Raw genomic sequence first — 7,720 nt, forward strand, 5'->3', positions numbered from 1 at the left:
ACATATATTTCTTTTACGTATATAACATGAGTCTTGTGCACTTGTAATCTTAGTTTTGGCAATAGAATGTGTCTTGGCAAATTATATCCAACTACCTACACTCACATTTATCATGCATACAGAACTAAAATATTCATTGATTGATCCTTCCTGTTGGGGAAATTTTAACTTGACACATATGCAAATCACTGCTCACCAAAATGAGAATGAGCTCAGCCAGACAACTACTTGTATAATTTAGCTTTCTTGAAGTAAATCATACACATACCCCAAGCCACAAACAAGTCCCATTCATAGAACATGGAAGACATTCATGCATGAGAGGGAGAAGACCTACACAGAGGGAGACTATTAGGAATAGAAGTGCAAGCATCTTGTATTGGACACACTTTGAAGAAGAAAAAAAGCAAAGCATTAAAGATACCTTTCTGTGGTGCTAATGTGATCAAAGATCTTCCTCCGACCATTCAATAGGACTCAGGTGGAGCTGGTTAAGGGAAGCTTGCTTAGGAGAGGCTTGCTTGTAGGCAGGCCCATACCCTTTTGCTATAAGGTGCTAAGCCTCAAGCCTACACAGGGCATACATGTCCTGTGGGTAGTCATTAAGCTCAGACTAGAGAGCTGTGGAGACTAGAGAGCTGTGGAGACTAGAGAGCTGTGAGGAGAAGAAGAAGAAGAAGAAGAAGAAGAAGAAGAAGAAGAAGAAGAAGAAGAAGAAGAAGAAGAAGAAGAAGAAGAAGAAGAAGAAGAAGAAGAAGAAAAAGAAGAAGAAGAAGAGAAGGAGGAGAAGAAGGAGGAGGAGGAGGAGGAAGAAGAAGAAGAGAACTGCGAGAGAGGACAGATAACTGGAAGAGACAGAGAGAGAGAACTGAAAGGTCTCTGAGGAGAGAATGCAGGTAAGCAGACAGTTAGGATTTGTGAGTGAGTGTTTATAGGAAGGCCCTAGCAGAAGGGAAGGTTACAGGATGGCTTGGCTCTTTGTTGTGATACTGTGTTTTAATCTCCTTGCTGCTACATTGAGGTAGACTTACTGATTTTGGGACACAAATTACTGCTATGTTGAATTGGGGTTATTGGTTCTGGGATTTGGTGCTCTGGTGTCTAAATAAATGTTTTACTTCTTCTGCCTTCTATACAGACAGTCTCTTATACTTTGTGATTCCGAACTATGCAGGCATATTCATGGTGACATCGATATCATGAATCTTGCCTTTCTGATACACTTTCCCAGGGTCCTGTTAAACTGTTGTTATTGGAGTATGTTGTAGCTTCTGGCTTGAGAGAAAAAGCCAGAGAACCTCTGAGCCTCTTGGCCTCAGGAAAAAAACAAAACAAAAACATGCCTGAGCTCCAAGAAAGAGGAAAGAAAGACAAGTATCTTCTGAGCTCTTCTATAAGTCTTAAAGATAAAGAAGCAAAAAAACCAAGTCACTGCTCTCAAAACAACAAGTCTCAGGAAGAAAGAAAGAACAAGTGAAAAGAAAGAAAAAAAACTGTCTGTGTGAGGTAAATAAAATGTGAAGACTTCACAGGGAAGATATGTATAAATATATATCTATATCTATACTAAGAAATGTTTAAAAATCAAGAAATAGGGAAGTGGAAAATTCCGCTGAGGCTGTGAGAGTCTGATGGCTCAGCCTCAGGGAAAGTTTACCCTGAAACTTTTTGTTCTTTCTTCTGGTTCTGGTTTAAAGATTTGCTCAGTAAGAACAGGGTCACTGTGACTTGCTTTCCTTTACTGTAAAAGTACTGTAGAAGAATGGAGAGGGTCTCCCCCTCCCCTTATCCTATTCTCCTTCTTCAGATTTATAGTTGTCCCCTCAGTTGTAATCATTAACTAAGGGAATGGGAATTGGAGTTTCTGTGCCTCGATTTCCTGGTTCTTTGTCTAGTTTTTCATTCTCAGATTGTAAGCCCGCCTCCCAGCCAATGGTGAGAAGGGTCAGAGGTGGGTGGGAATTCTCTTGCCTTAGGTATAATTATTGTTGCTTTGCTCCTTGTACTCTGCCTCCCTTGCTAGATCTGTTCTGGCAGAGGATACCCTATTCTCGAGAACTGAATAAAATTTATTTCTGTTCCCACCCTGAGATAGCTCCTTATTATAAATTTAATTGGTGAGGGTCTTTCATCTCACACACTGCCTCTGCTCTTCAGAATATATGGATTTTTCTAACTGCAAAAAATTAGAATTCATTGGCACTGCCTACTTTCCCAGGATAGGAAGTCTTAGAATTATTCTTTGTTTTTACTTGTCTCTGTATTTCAGTCTGACCATGAAAGTATTTGTTTCTTTTCTACATACACAATCAATCAATAAACATTTATTAAGCAACCACTATATTCCAGGCATTGTGCTAAAAGCTGGGAATACAAAGAGGCAAAACACAGTTTCTGCCCTCTAGGAGCCTACAGTCTAACAGGGAAGACAACATGCAAACAAATATATACGAAGCAAGCTATATAAGGGGATAAATAGGAAATAATTTAGAGGGAAAGCACTAGAATTAAGAGGAGCTGGGAAAACATTCCTGTAAAAGATAGGACTTTAGTTTGGACTTAAGGGAAACCAGAGAAGTCACTAGGCAGAATTGAGGAGGAAGAGCATTCTGGGCATAGGAGATAGCCATAGAAAATGCCAGAAACCTAAAGATGAAGTATCTTGTTTGTGGAACATCCAGGAAGTCAATGTCACTGGATTGAAGAGAATGAGTTAGGGAGTAAAATATAAGACTGGACTCCTTCTAGGACACTTAGTTATCTTCTTCAAGGACCAACCTAACTTACTGTGGGAGGGAAAAGGACATCTGTGGGAAGTTAATATAGATTGGATTTTGTTAAGTTTTGATCTGGAAATAACAGACTTACCTTGAGTAGTTTGGGGCACTAAGTTCTTTTAATATTGTTTTAATCCTAGGTAATGTTTAGTCAAAGAATTTTTAGTTCATATAATTGATCTTTCAGCTATTTGAAGGGTATACTAATCAAGTCTATGGTCAACCTGATCAGGGGGACAATGGGAGGAAATAATGCTATCTTGAGAAAATCCCGGAAAAGCCACTTCTCCAGACCTTCCCACTGCTCCTAAAAACCTGTCTGGAACCAATTACCCACTTAGAGGTACCATTCTCAATCATTACAATGGCTTCAGGATTCCACTCCCCCTCCATCATCTATGCTATCTCTCTTGTCCCATTTACTATCAAACACTTAGAAAGATTAGTCTACTTCATCAACTTCTTCACTACAAGAACATTTATCAGTTCCTTGCAATCTGGTTTTTGATCCCAACACAAATCTATTAAAACTTCTCTCAAAGGTCACTAAGGACTCATCAATTGCTAAATTGTTTTATTCTACATTGTTTCATTCTAAATTTATTTTTTACTAGTGTTATTCTAAATTGATTCTAAATTGTTTCATTCTTTAGCCTCCTTGAGTGGACTAGATAGCTTCTACAATCCTTTCTAGTTCTAAATATATGAGCCTATGAAATTAACAAACAAGGAAAAAATGTGCTTGTTTAGTGTTCCCTTAACAATATGGCCTAAGTTTCCATTACCTTTGCTTTGTTTTCTTTCTTTTTCTTTGCTACCACAAAGGGTGCTGCTATGAACATTCTGACATATATAAAACATATAGTGAACCTTTGTTAAGATCTTAGATTTTCTCGGGGTATATGATCAGTAATGGGCTTGTTAGATGAAAGGATATGAATTTTAAAGTCACTTTTCTTAGATAATTCCAAATTGAAACCAAGGAACTAGATTACTCCATAGATCCACTAATAATGCATGGATGCACTTGTCTTCCTCCAACATTGACTATAACCTTCATTTTTTTTTATCTTTGCTGGCATATGGTGTGAGGTGAAACCTTTGAGTTGTTTTAACTAGTTTTTCTCTCTTATTAAGTGATTTGGAGCATTTTTTCTTGTAGGTATTTATAGTTTGCAATTCTTTTGAAAACTTTTTGGGGAATTGTTCTTGGTATTATATTTCTGTGGGAATTCCTTATAAATTTTGAATATGGGATTTTCGTTTCTGGTATTTGGTGAAAATATTTTTGCCACTCAATAATTTCACTTCTGACTCTCATCCTCATTGATTTCATGCATGCAAAAATGTTTTAATTTTGTGGAGTCAAATGGCCTATTTTATCTTTTCTTTTCTCCTCTATCCCTAGTTTGATTAAGAATTCTCCCTCAGCTGTACTGATGAAAGATGCCTCAATTTGTTTTCTTTCTTTTTTTCCCTTTTATGGTTGACTTTTTATATTAAGGTCACATATTTGAGTTTGTTGTGGGAGATAATGTAAGATATTAGTCTAAACCTATTACTTCCAAGGTGCTTTATGGTATTCTTAGCAGTTCATGTCAAAAAGGGAATGCTTGCCCATGTAATTTATTGGGCTTATAATACACTGGTCTATTGTTTTCAACTGCTGCTATTTTTTGCTTGTCTATATAGTCATTTCTACTCATCTATTTTTCATTTTTTTAACCAGTAGCAAAAAAACAAGTTCTAATGAATACTATTTTCTAACATAGTTTGAGATCTGGGGTGCTATACCCCTTTCATTTGTACATTTTAATCATTATTTTCCTTGAGATTTGAAACAGTTCATCCTTCAAAAAATTTATTATTTTGTCTTGCTCTAAAAAGTATCATTTGAGGATCATGCTGCACTGTCAATGTAATCTTTCTACAATGTCCCTCTCTGTCCTGAATGCCTGATGTGATATCCCAAATCAATCTAGTCTCTTGGGTTTTTAACTGCTCCACTTGACATAACAATTTCACAACAAATACTTTCACAATTCAGGTTACTGCCTCCCAACCCTAGTTTCAGTGCCTGGAGTGTACTGTCCAGGTAAAAGCCAGGGGCATATGAAGAGGATAAGTCTACAAAAGTAGATGCTGCAGAAGAATAAGACAGTAAATGAAAAAGTGTTAATTCTACGGTCTAGATTGTGTATGCAAAGAGAATTAGAGATAACAGAAATTACATTGGGATGGGATCATGAGGGAAGTGTCACAGGAGACGTCTGATTTGATCTAGGCAAAGGGGTTTCCAACAACATAACTTTTGCTGGGTGAGTTATAGAAGAAACTAAGTATCCCAGGAAATGGTTCCATGGCCAACACCCTAAAGCATAGGTGCCAAAATATGACTTGCAAAGTTACATTTAGTCCCTCCATAGAACTGGGTCATGTTTAGTTTGGGTCCTCTGTTTATTTCTTTGCTTGCTACTCCATTCCCATGTACTTTGGGGTCACATTGTTGCTTCATTACAGTGTCCATTAAACATTACCAAAGGGTTCAAAGATATTTAGTTAGAAGATAACCCTCAAGGTGTTCCTTCCCCAAAGCATTTTACATATTTAAAGTGGGCTTCTGAAGACAGAAAAGCCTTGGCTAAAATGTCAGGAGCAGACTTGAACTTAGATCCCTGTTTCTTAACCTAAACTCTACTACAGACCCATAAGATGCTTAAATTCTCCACTTCAAATTTCTTTGCTCACTCTAGCCCCTGACAGAGCCAAAACTAGGAATTCTGTCATTTGAGGCCAATAGTTGAGACAGGGGAATGTTTAAGGGGCAGTGACCCTTCTTTATGATTGAAGTCTTTAGACAGAGGTCACAGGATATGGAAATGCCAAGAGAAGTCCAGAGTATTTAAAGAGAAAAAAGTGATTGATAGAAAAGACCGTGAATTACTTACCAACCTTTTGGGGGAGAAGGAAAGGTATCTGGATGTCCATAAATGAGTGAACCCTAGGGTCTTGACAGGATGAAATGAAGTTTAAAGGAGGAGAGGTAGTAGCTGAGTGATGGGAGCAAGGGGAATCTGAAAGGAGCAATGGGGAGCAAGATGTCTGGCAGCTCCTTTTCTGGTTTGTGAGAGGGTTTGTGAGAGAATCATATGACTATAGATCTAAAGCTGGAAAGGACCCTACTAGAGGCCATCTATTCCAATCCCTTCATTTTACAGGAAAGGAAACAGGTTCATGGAAATTAAATGACTTGTCCCCAGTCACACAGTTAGTAATTGGCAGAGTCAAGATTCAAATTCAGAGTCTGTGACTCCACAGCATTGCCATATCTACAAGCTTGGAGAAGGTGCCAAGAGATAAATGTTTTTCAGAAGAAAGGTTTCAATGAGCACTAGAAGGTGGAAGTGATTGTACTCCATGGTCCAGAGGACCCCAGAAGAGGCTCTGGTTTCACAGATCAGAGTTTATGGGAGGGGAGGTGTCTGACCTCACTAAAGTATCAGATTTGTTCTCTCTCTCCACTGGAGTAAACTCCCGGGAAATCTCTTTAACAAAGTTTAGGTACAGCTTATGTCTAAAATCTTCCCAAAATTGAGTAATAGGAGACTGTCAATGCTAAAGCTTAGGTGCAGATGTCCTATCACATCAAAGGGGCTGTGATGTTGTAGGCGACTGCTGTGCTTACAATACAATGCCAGCCTGGCACACTGGCTATTAATATCACCTTCCCCACTACTGGTCCCTTTGAGTTACATGGCACTACCTTTAAGAATTATTACACAGCCTTCTTGAGTATCCATGGACCCCAACTTGGTTCGCTAGTCTGCACACCCAGTCTTTGAGACCACTGTTTAATGCCCAACTCACATAATGGGGAAAGAGCCGAGTACTAGGTGTCTATACAAGTATCAAATGCTGGGCAAAACGAATCAGATATTGGAGCTCTACTTTATCCTGAGGCAGTCTTCCCCACTGTGACTGAACTACATGTAGGAAGAACTAAAGCAGGGGTGGGGAACCTTGTTCTATAAAATTTGAATTCAGTCAAATGGCCACACTTAAGGATCTAGAAGGCCACATGTGGCCTCAGGGCTACGGGTTCCCCACCCTTGAACTAGAGTTTGTTAACAGAAGCAAAAACTCTTCATCAGCCTTTACTAAGAGGTTACCCCACCTAGAAGTTGAGGAGCAGCCTGTACTCTTCCTTCAGCAAGCCCTCCTAGATGCAAACAAGGTCTCTTCTGAGGAGCACCAGATGAGGATGTTCACCAAAATGATGAAAGCCCAACCACACTACTCTTTAATGTGAATGGCCAACCTGCTCTCCAACCCATGGGTCCCAAAATGTTGTTTGGCCTTCAACCTTGGTTCAAGGCTGAGACCCTTATTTTAACTCCTGCTGAGGACAGAGTCCATCCTCAAACAAAAGAAACCCAGTATCCCTTGTCTGCTCCTAGAATCTTTTTCTCCTCTTGACTTCTGGTTGAAGCTGCTGGGGTTTTTGGTATTAATAAACAGTTTGTACATAAGCTCTGAGTGGAAGCTACTTTATTTCCTGGCTACATCTTGAACTCTGAGATACCAGCTTTCCCTCTTTTCCTGCCTCAGCTTCACCAGAAAAAAATACCAAAATTATTTACTGAGAATCAATATTTACACAGTATTGACAAGGTCTATTCCTTCTAACTGCTTTCACATCTCTGGATGTAATAAATCCACGTCACTGGATACTTTGTTTATAGCTCTGCTTGTGTGTTCCCTAAATTGTAACATGTAACTTCCTACTGCGACTAATAATGTGCTTATTTGAGCTGGGATCAATCATCTCTGCAATATAATTGTTGCCCACATCCTGATCATCAGTACAGTCTTTCAATTTTTTTTAAAGTGAGCAACAGGATTGCCTCCCACAAAAGTACTCAATGTATAATATGAAGTTCAGG

At 38.9% G+C, this 7,720-nt stretch overlaps 1 pseudogene; it reads left to right on the forward strand.

Moving 5' to 3' along the window:
* Nucleotides 1–890: 890 nt before the first annotated feature.
* On the forward strand, nt 891–7,086 carry LOC118837174 (annotated as a pseudogene).
* Nucleotides 7,087–7,720: the final 634 nt, after the last annotated feature.

Source organism: Trichosurus vulpecula, chromosome 2, assembly GCF_011100635.1.
Source record: "Trichosurus vulpecula isolate mTriVul1 chromosome 2, mTriVul1.pri, whole genome shotgun sequence".
In the NCBI taxonomy this organism is placed as follows: domain Eukaryota; kingdom Metazoa; phylum Chordata; class Mammalia; order Diprotodontia; family Phalangeridae; genus Trichosurus; species Trichosurus vulpecula.